An 11,076-nucleotide genomic window follows, 5' to 3' on the forward strand; every position below is an offset into this window, starting at 1 on the left:
TACAGAGTAGGTGACCATGACATCTCAAAAGTCAGGGGAGGGGAAATCTTGTAGATTGAAATAACAACAAAGAGCTACATAACAAATACTGGGGAATTAACAGGGTTTGGGGATTTTCCTCCTCCCTGCCCTACCACCAAGTGTACAACACCAGGGATCTTTCTCCATGGGATGCTGGCTTTTGTATCTGTTTCTTGCTACACTTTTCTTTGGGTGTGGCAATCAGCAGGGGAAAAAAAAAACCTGCTTTTCCCCAGCCCTCCCTATAAGCAAACCTAAGCCATGCTCTGGCTCCCAGATTTTCTCTGTACTTCAGGAATAAACATAGGGCTTGTGTCCCTCATCTAAGAACTGCTATGCATGGTAGCCTCTTCTATGGGATGACCCTGCTCCAGTGATTAAAATTCAGGAATAAAGTTGAGTCTCTTAACAGTGCTCCTGTGAACTGTACACCCTTCTGGGGAGAGCCTGGAGTGTTTTGTTCTTCATTCCAGCAACTTGTCTCCAAAAACTACATCCTTCTTTTGCAGACATAGTCTGGGATGGTGTCAAATGCCAGTCATTGCCACAGCATGTGAGAAATGCTGTGGTTCTTCAAACGAAATGGGCTGTGCAATGGACACAGACAGAGGTATATATGTTTCCACATGGACACAGCTGACGGGACATACATATATGACAAGAAGGTATATAGAGGGGCTTTTGTCTGATCATAGCTAGCCTTTGTTCTACCTATTAAAGAAAAACCTGAAAGAATGATGCAATGTCCCATAAAATATGTCTCATTGCTTCTTGGTCTCCCTCTTAGGCAAATGATGCAACACCTGAGACTGTTGACACATTGAACTGATCTCACAGGTGACTAATGAGGAGACAGACAAGCAAAGGTGAGACTGAACTGAGTTACGGGCATAATGAGCTTGATGCCTTTGTGTAACTTTTTATGATCAAATATTATTACATCAGCAGAAAAGAAGACCAAAAGAGATTGTATTCCTCTGGGACTCCCTAATTTTAGATTACAGAGTGAGTTAGTCAGATGAGAGATGCTTAAAATGAATAGGATCATCTTTCCATGCACGCTTGGGAATTCCTTGCTTCAATCACAAAAACCACTAATAGAGCAGTGGCAAAGCAAGAGCTGAAATTCTCACTTCAGTCGATTTCTGCCCTCGCTTGCCCCGGTGCAGACACATTCCTGCCTGGTGGCCTGGCTCAGCTGCAGCCAAGGACACCAGGTCACTCCTGGAGAATTTTTACTGATGCTGATGATGCTTGCACTGCAGAGCACCCTGGCCAATTACAGATTGAAAAATCCATATTTTATATATTTTTTTTAACTGAACACATTGCATCCAGTGGTTGAGGCGCTGTAATTATAACAATTTGTCACTGTCTGTAGTGTTGCCACTTTGTAAAACAAACAATGATCTTGCAATCTTTCAAAACGTGGTGGCCTTAATCAGCTTTTTCCTGATTACAACTATCATCCTCAGTAGGTATTCAGTTAATGGTCCCTCTTTCATTGTGAAGCTTGAAATAATAATATTTGGAATATAATGCAATTAATTTCAAGGTGTCTTGTTAAATCTATTGGAACTCTTATTTCAGCTAAACCAATGTTATTAGAGATACTTTTGAGGGAATGTGGATTTCTTTGACATTGTACTCCAAGACTTACTGATTAACAAAAATAAAATCTGGCCTGACTTGTCTATCTGGAATGTCAAGTAAAAAAGCTGCTAGTGCAGCATCAACAGCTAATTGACTGAATAATTTTCCCCCATCGGAGATCATAAAGATAAAAGAAAAGAGATCAGGGCCTAGTTGTTTTCTAATGGATACAGTTGATACACAAACTACTGTTGCATTAAGGGAGCAGCACAGAGTGGGTTTTCAGACTTGAGGTAGGGCAGGAGCTGAGCGTGCCCATGTGAGAAGTGGCCCACACAGAGCAGCTCTGCAGCGTGTTACCAGGCCCCTTGCAGAAAGCCTTCGGGAGCGGATTATTGCTCCTCCAGAAGAAAAGCCCAATGCTGTTAGCGGGGCAGGGCAAAGCCAACACCTGCTTGTTGTGCTGCCAAGGCAGCTTGAAGCAGAATCGTCTGTCTGTGACTGCTGTATCTTGGTGCTACTGGTGAATAAGAGGTGAACCCTAAAGTGCTAACTTATATTCAAAAGCAAAATCCCATAAATCAAGTAAGTGTCCACGAAATAAGTTGGGAGGAAATGGCAAAGGTATTGAATTGCTTCCAGGCTATTATCACCCAAATGTTAATAGAAACCAAGAATTTCTGTGCCAGGTACCTTAATGAATGGCCCAATCTCCAAAGCAAGCCCTTAGAGTCCCACTAGTGTGCATGTGCACTGCAAGGGCTCTGCTGTTACAAAAACTCTCACCTGAAAGGGATGGTGCGCCTGCATGCTCCAGCATGCTCTCCCCAAGGGTGACCATGGTGAAAGAGGTGCGAGAGCCCCGTTCAAAAACCCTTTCTATCTTGGTTCCACCCTAACCCCTAATAATTGCAGACTGGCTTAACGCCTGAAGCATAACATTTAATCTTTCTCCTTAAATTTGCGTAATTATTTGTAACTTTATTCTCAGCAGCGACATAAATCATCCAGTCTCTCTCTGAATTCTGCTGTGCTCACCAGCATCCTGGGGCACAGCTCCTTGCTCTTTGTGAAGTGCTCGCCTTCTCTCATAGCTTTGTAGCCATCACCTTTTAGAGCCACCAGTTGTCCCCTTGCTATTATGTTGCTAGTTAGGGAGAATAGAATTTCTACACCTTGAATCATTCGTAGTTTATTATACTTTTTCATCTCCCATTTCTAGCTCCTCTTTAGAGCAAGAAACTCGGGGGGTCTGATCACTTTAAACTGAGCCTTTCTAGGTCTTTGACTGCCCCTGTTATTCCCTCCTGGAAAACTGTTGGATATTCAACTGCCATTTTTTTAGGATAAGCAGCACTGAGCATGCTGTTCCAAGAGGCCAGCCCATTCATTCATTCATCTTGCAACATTATGACATTTTTTGACATTTATCTTCATCTCATTCCTTATAAATCCTTCTTGTTTCCTTTTGGCTGAAGTTGGAGATTGAGCATAAATTTTCGCTGAGCTGTCTAGGTTTGAAAAATGTGTCTATTTTCCCTAATTAATCTATAAACCAAGGATTAAAAAATATATCTGGGAAGGGGAAAAAAACAGAATTTACTTCTGCCCTGCCCACCTGGCAGTCTTTACTGCTTCATGCAGAGTCTTAGCGACTCGACTTACAAATGTGCAGTCTTGATCTAACTGTGGTGTACTCTTGGTGTAATTAGGAGAAGTAGATCATTAGAAGACCTACAGGTTTTTATTTGAAATAAAATCTGTTCTACCATAAAAGGCTAAGATAATCTCAGAAATACCAAGCTTGTTTTCTCTTCTCATAGCATTTTTTCAGAGACTTTTCTTTCTGCAACTTGGCAATACTGCAGTAAATAAGGAAGTCACAGAGTTTGAGTCAAACTATGGCCAAACATATGACAAAAGATGCAAAACTGTGGAAACGTTCAACATCTCAGGGTTATTAACCTTTAGTCTTATTAAGATCTAGTGGATAATTATAGTTCCAGGCTTTTGCATATAGACTGATGCATTTGGATAGCGGGACTTATGATTATAACTTTGTGATGATATAAATACTTACAGCTTATCAACTGTCCCCTGGATACTGTTTTATAGTGTCAGCAAGTTTAATATTTATTAACCGCAGGATGAAGCAGGAACATGAAAGCAATACTGCTTCTCGGTAGCTTCTCAGTTTACCATGCAGCACTCATAGGCTAAACTCCACCTGAAAAAAGAGGAAGGGTCATGCAGTATTCAGGATCCAGTGCAGGTGAGAAATTACATGCATGACAGTCTTGGTAGCCTGCCCAAGTTTTGCACAGCGGGCCTCAGTTCTCAAGAGCCATGCCTGATATGGGATTTAATAAGGCAAGCGAAAGGAAGGGGTGATGGAGAACCTCACCTAAAACAGATTAGGATGCCGAGCTCATACTGGTCTGCAGACTGGCACAAAGCAGAGCATTGACCAGAGCCAGCAGAAACTCTTGTTTCGTTGGTGGTTGCCAGGTAGCGTAAGCCTCGTGAAGGGTTTATTATCCAAATAACAAAAGAGGAGGGTAAGTTTTCACCGACATAGAAAGATTACATTGCTGAGGTTCATCTCTGCACAACAATTTTCTTCCTGTTGTTGCTTTTTTCTGTCTTCTTCCAACTACAAATAGAGCATGACAGAAGTGAGAGAGGAAAAGCAAAGCTCAGCCCATAAAAAGAGTGGAAACTTGATTTGAGAGTGGTTTTGAGAGATTTCAGGACTTTTCTAGCACAGGGAGTTTGTAAGTGTGAGCTGCTGCCTCGCCCCAGGACTGCGTTTATGAGATTGTTGAAGGCGGTGAAGCTGTGGAGCAGCCTCTTAATTGTGGGGAAATGCGCAGCGCAGTGTAATCGCTGTAATGAAGTAATGGGCTGGTATGTGGTCTCCCACCCCAAAGTCCTGATAACCCTGGGTAAGGGATGTGGTCAGGATCTGCCATGTGTTTGGCAGCAGCCGGACACACATTTGTCCTGTTGGTGCCACCAGTGCTCACAAGGGTGTGAGCAAGTTCCCCAGTGAAGGGTACAGATCAAAAAAGGTTCCCCTGTTTTTTACCAAACTCCTTGCATGGTCTGTTGGCCCATCTCTGTCCATTAAGGATTGCGGTTATGGCTGTGGCGATTTAATTGAGCTGCCTGCTCTTAAAATGCAGCCTCCAGCTCTCAGCTATTTTCAGTTTCACATAGCTGAAAGTAAGTGTTGGAGGCAGTAGGGATGGGTAAGGCTTATAAAAGGCTGGAAAAGTCCAATTCTCTTTCAGCCTTGTCCCCCAGAACACCAATATCCTAAATTGCTGGCTTTTTACACAAACCACTTGCTTTATTCTGACTACTTCTGCTGGAGTTACTGACCACAGCCGGATCCCTGTACTTCAGAAATGCTCACTTCTGAGCACAGCAGTGTGGTGGGCGAGATGGGATCTGACTGTTGTAGGAAGCAGCAGGGCAGAGCAAGGCAGACACAAATGCTGGGACGGTACCAGGGGCTATAATGCAGAAATCAGTGCCGTGTCTGCCCTAGGAATGTAAACAAGGAGGTTATAGCAGGAGAAACAACCAGCAAGCTAAGTAATTATGATGCAAATCAGTAATTAAAAAAATACATTACTGCATTCCTCCACTAGTTGCCTCTACTTTTAGTCTCCTATCCCTCTTCCGTGGTACATGAGAGTTTCCTGTAGACAACTATTTTTACTGCTGTTATTAAGTTTGCTAACAAGGAGAGCTTATCTTACAGAATAATTGTCATTTGCTGCAGTGTCTTCATCATCCCATTATGTGTAGCGGCCCAGCCTGGCCATAGACTCTGGTATAAGCTTCCTGCTTCAGACAGGATTTTACACTGCCCGTTGGCTACTCCTTCTGCCCCTCAGGAGCAAGTCACAGGCACTGAATGGCCCAAAGTGGTCCATGTTGAATTCATGCTCCTGAATGGATTATACTTATCCTTACATGGTCAAAGGGCTTTCATCTTCAAAGCCCTCAAACCAGCAAACCCATTTTGACCATAAGGCTTTGAGGGCAAGGCTGCCTCTTGGTGTTGTCTGATGGCATCCAGCACTGTATGAGCACACCTTGCTGAGGGCTTTCGCAGTATTGTAAGTTATTCCTGGGAGGAAAAAGGGTTTCTGGGGGATGAGAGAAAGAACTTGGAATTGCTATGCTTTTTTTAAGCCTGCTAGGAATACTTCCTATGGAGGCTGCTTTTCACATCGTGTTTTCTTCCTCTCCTTTGGGACAAACACTGCTTTTCTTTATCAAAAGGAAGGATGTAGTTGCTCACAGACCTGGGGGAGAGAGAGGTTGCCTCTGCTGCCTTTGTTGTATTCATTTGTGGGGTTTGTAGCCTGGTTTCTTAAGATAAGCAAAGCATGTACAGTCGTGTTATCCGTCCGTCTTCCTACACAATTATTCTTGGATTTATTGGCAAATTTCATTCTAACTTGATAGAGGTGCTTGAGATATCAATGATACTAAATTTCCATAGTTTTTAAGGAAATAGATTATGGATAAGCAGGAAAGATTGTGTTAACATCCTTACTGGGGACAAGCTAATGAACTGACCCTTTACATCAGAGGATCCGCGTGGAAAAGAATAGGTGTCTGTAATTCTGCCATCTGTGGAGCTACTATAGGAAACCGGCTTACATGTCAAAGGGCATACAAAAAGTAAATATTGTATTGTTGAGATGTGACTAGTGCTAAATTATATATGCAAGTGGAGCATACAGGGTATGCTTTGAAGACGGGATAACGGTGCAGCCACTTCAATGGGCAAGAGAAAATACAGCCCATTCTGCAGCCCCACTTGCGCATGCAATAGCCAGCAACACTTCCTGGCTATAGGAAGCCTGCTGAGGAATTTGGGGAATGATTACCATCTAATCTTGGCAAAGAGCCTTGGGGAGGACTCCAGCTTTCTGGCTTAGTTTTCTTTTGTATCTGGAAGTGAGCTGCTCTGAGCTCTGGTGAGGGTGGTGCCAGTGCAGTATCTATGCTATTCCCAGACTCCTCGTGTCGCAAATGTTAATCAAGAGCAATGGCATGAAGGGCAAAGGTACTAGTTGCAGAAAAGGACAGTAGGTCAAAATCACTTTTGTCATCTCCTATAAATCTCACAGTTCTACCTCCAGGACTAAAACCTAAAACTGCCCAGTGTGCAACTTCTGTGTACAGCAGCACAAACCTTAAATTGCTGGCGCTGCATTACCCTCCGCTTGAAAACCCATTGGCTGTATTTTTAACTACACTTAGGTTGCATGCTGTCAAGGGAAGTTAGAAACTCCATCTCTTTGAATTCAATTATATTGATGATCCTTTAAATATCAGCGAGGTACTTGCTCTGTGGTGTAGCGGCTCCTGGATTTTTGTGACTTTCCAGGGCGTACAGGCAAGGAAGCTCCTGTGCGTTCGTCTATCATGGACTTGTAATCAGATGTTACAGAATTGTTCCTGTTGAAGAGCAAGCCATGGTGTGCTCTAATTTGTGGCAGTTTAGCTTAGCTGGAATTTTAAGAAAAAGAATTTTTCTTTAAGAAGGCATTATTTTGGTTTTTTTTAATCTACCAGCTGCCTGTAAATAACAGTTATGGTGAAGCTACTTGCCAGCTGAGAACAAGTTCCCCACTGAGAAATGAGAAGCAGGGCAACATCTGCCACTGTGCCTGCAAATGGCAGGTCCCAAGGTGGGGGTGGGGAGGGGGAATGGCAGCCTCAGAGCTTGCACCTGGCTGAGGTGGAATATTAGACTGTTGCAATTAATAAAACAACAGGCACGCTGGCCACGGAGCCTATGCCCTGTGGTCTAAGAGCCCTTCTTTGGCAGAGTAACGTATCTGCCCTATACTGTTGCTCTGTGAACGATAAGGTTATTAAAATCACTGGTGTAGCTTAAATCTAAAATGCAAGGCTGCTCAGTGGCTTAATGGGTTGGGCCCTTTGCTACCTTATAGAAGGACTGGTAGAGATTTCCATTCCCACCCTAAGTCCCTGAGCTTACCCCCTTAGGGATGGCAGTTCGTGACCCCGTGGGTCAGTTCGGATGAGCTACTTGACACGAGTGAGGGGAGTGGGGCTTGACCCAATGGAGGATACTGCAGAGGCAGCACAATGTCTGTCAGAGGAGGAAGAAAATCATGTTGTTCCTAAACGATCGCTATAGTCAATATAAAAGGGAGTGCTTATATCCTGAAAAGTAATTGCTGTCCAGTGGTTTTTTGCCCAGCCGTGACCAAGCACTTTCTTTCTAGGAGCGGCAGTGCAGGAGGAAGGGATTGCTTGTCAGACCTCCAGTGGGGAACTGGAAGACCTGCAGAATAAATAGCATCAAAAAACTAATCAAACTTGATTTTTTCATAGTAACACTTGAGGATGCTAGTTCATTTTTAGCTGTCTTTCCAGGAGCACACAACTAGGGATCAAACCAGTCAACCTGCAAGAGTTGGGCTGTTTGTATGGAATAATTGGGCTTTATTGGCTGTCTCTTAGGGACTCATTACTGGGCTTACAAAAATGGACAGTACAGCACGGTCTGTATTTTACTGGAGTTACACATGTCTACAGCCACCACAACAATTACAGAGTCTCCGTCAGTGGTTTGCAACTGCTAAAGGGGCCTGGGAGAAGGCTTTGCTCAAACACAATTCTTGGCTTTGGCAGTCCTTGACTTTCAGAGGGAAAATGGAGTTAAGGAAGATGGATGGGTGAGGAGAGGCTTGTCTGGTGTGCATTATGCCCCTGGTACTGACAGGATCCCTGGATCCTCATGCCGGACTTAGCACCGTCATGGTGTGGGACCTTTGCAAGTCATCACTCACTGTGCCTCCCCCATCGCTCCTTCTGTGAAATGACCCTGGGGGATATATGACACAGCATGCTGTAAAGATTAGTCTTTGAATATAGATTTATGATCTTTGAATGAAACTTGCGGCCTATGTAACATGTAATAGTAAGCAGAGCGGTTCAGTGAGGTTTCTTTGGTAGTTGCGTGTATGGCCTAACAGGGAAAGCTCTCATTAGCATGCGTTTTGCCTTGTGGTACTTTATCCATGCTTTTAACCTTGCAGTTGAAATTTCACACCTTTAACTGCTATCTGTGTCAGAAAATAGATGTCACCTAACTATTCCCCAGCTCACTGCCACGCACTAGTTAGCTCAAAAGACAGCTCTGGTGAAACTAAAGCCCAGTCATATGTGGGGATGGTAAAAAGTGAGTTGACCCAGAAGTCAAGGGGTCTGCCACAATGGGCTCTGCATCATGGGACAAAACAACCAAAATTTGTTTAAAAAGGACTAGCATTCAGTTACTGAAGATTTAAATTCCTACATATTGTGCAACATTTTGGTGCCAACTGCTAACCTGAAAGAGAAGACAACAGTGCTCGGGCACAGATACACATGTAGTTTTTCTGCTCTGCCTTAGAGAAAATAATTTAATGTGCCATTCAGAAAAATGATTTCATAAAGACACCTGTCTTGTACAACAGAGACTTAGGGCCAGCCCACCAATAGATCTACTATTTTATCTTAATATTGACTTGATTGCAAATCCAAAGTGTTACGTGGGGCTTTTTTCCATCTTGTTTCAAGAGCTTTTCTCCATCTCCCCAGGAAGCAAAAGGAAAACGACACGCATATTCAAACACTAATCTATTGAGCTCAAGTTATCAGTTGACTTGTGCTGAACTGATGTCCTGGTTTCAGCTGGGAGAGAGTAAATTTTCTTTCTAGTAGCTGTTATAGTGTTATGGTTTGGATTCAGTATGAGAAGAATATTGACGATAACAGTGATGTTTTCAGTTGTTGCTAAGCAGTGTTTAGACTAAGTCAAGGATTTTTCAGCTTCTCATGCCCAGCCAGCAAGAAGGCTGCAGGGGCACAAGAATTCAGGAGGGGACACAGCCAGGGTAGCTGACCCAAACTGGCCAAAGGAATATTCCATACCATGTGACGTCATGCCCAGTATATAAACTGGGGAGAGTTGGCCTGGGGGGATTCCTGCTCAGGAACTAACTGGGCATCGGTCAGCGAGTGGTGAGCAATTGCATTGTGCATCACTTGTTTTGTATATTCCAATTCTTTTATCATTATTATTATTATCATCATCATCATAATCATTATTATTTTCTTCCTTTCTGTCCTATTAAACCGTCTTTATCTCAACCCATGAGTTTTACTTTTTTTTTCCCCGATTCTCCCCCCATCCCACTGGGGTGGGGGGGGTGAAGTGAGTGAGTGGCTGCATGGTGCTTAGTTTCTGGCTGGGGTTAAACCACCATAACTGATAAGCTGTGCTTATTGTTTAAGTTAACTTCTTAAGTTTCAAGCAAACAATACAAGCTCCCTCGTACAATTGCATGAAATACCACTTGGCCTGTGGGGACACTCCTGCTGTGTCTAGTCCTATTGTTTTCATCTCATCTGTTTCAATGGTATCTCCACCACATTGCAGTTGGCTGATGATACCAGCTACTTAAAAGTCCATTTCTGCTCTTGCTGACAGCTTAGTGTAAGTTGTCTTAAAGGATCAAAAGGGATGTGCTGCTGGTTTTCTTTGCATGTTGCAAAGGCACCTGATAAATCAGCAAGTTTAACACAGCCATACAATTACAACACACAGCTGTGTACAGCTACACAGTACATTAAAATCTTGATAACACATTCAAACTATCCAAAATACATTTATACCCATTCCTTAATTATTCAACAAAACGCCAACAGCTTGAGTGAGCTGTGAAAGTGTAAGCTTGGGACCCGCAGGAAGCCTTGCTGGCTTTCTCTTAGTTTCAGCAAACAAATAGAATTTGGAGGGCAATTTGCTCCCGTGGAGAGGATCAGCACAAAACATATGCATCTTGAAGACCTGTTTTGAGGACTCAACCAGAACTTAATTGGTACATTTTGTGGTAGGTCATTACCAGGCATGAATTTCACTTCAAGTGAGTACAACTCCAAACTAAGGATTTTTGTTTGTTGGAGTTATTTGTTTTAAGATCTTTATTTTCACATTCAAGGAGAACAAGCTGAGTTCTCTTCCCTGGAACACCAGCAGAATTGTTCTGCAATTCCCAGTGAATTACGCTGTTCAAATCCTTTAAAAATCCCAAGGTTTCCATGGTGTCACTAAAAGGCATCATTTGAAGGGAATGTCATTGCTCATGCACAAATGAGGGTAAAAATTACTCAGAGAATTTTCATTTTTACCATCTTTTATGAGAAGTAAAAACAAATAATAAAGGCTTCACTTGAATGCAGTGACCCCAGACTGCGTCTGCAGCAGTAGCAGTTAGAGAAATTATCTTTTTAGTTTGCATACTGAGTGCGTTGGCTGCTGGATTACACCATGCTGCTGCTATTTCTGCTGCAGTGCAGAACAATGCCTTCAGACGTGACCCCCAAAGAAGTGAGGTGGTCCGGGTCTGGGGCACGATG

Source organism: Harpia harpyja, chromosome 1 (genome assembly GCF_026419915.1).
Source record: "Harpia harpyja isolate bHarHar1 chromosome 1, bHarHar1 primary haplotype, whole genome shotgun sequence".
Classification (NCBI taxonomy): domain Eukaryota; kingdom Metazoa; phylum Chordata; class Aves; order Accipitriformes; family Accipitridae; genus Harpia; species Harpia harpyja.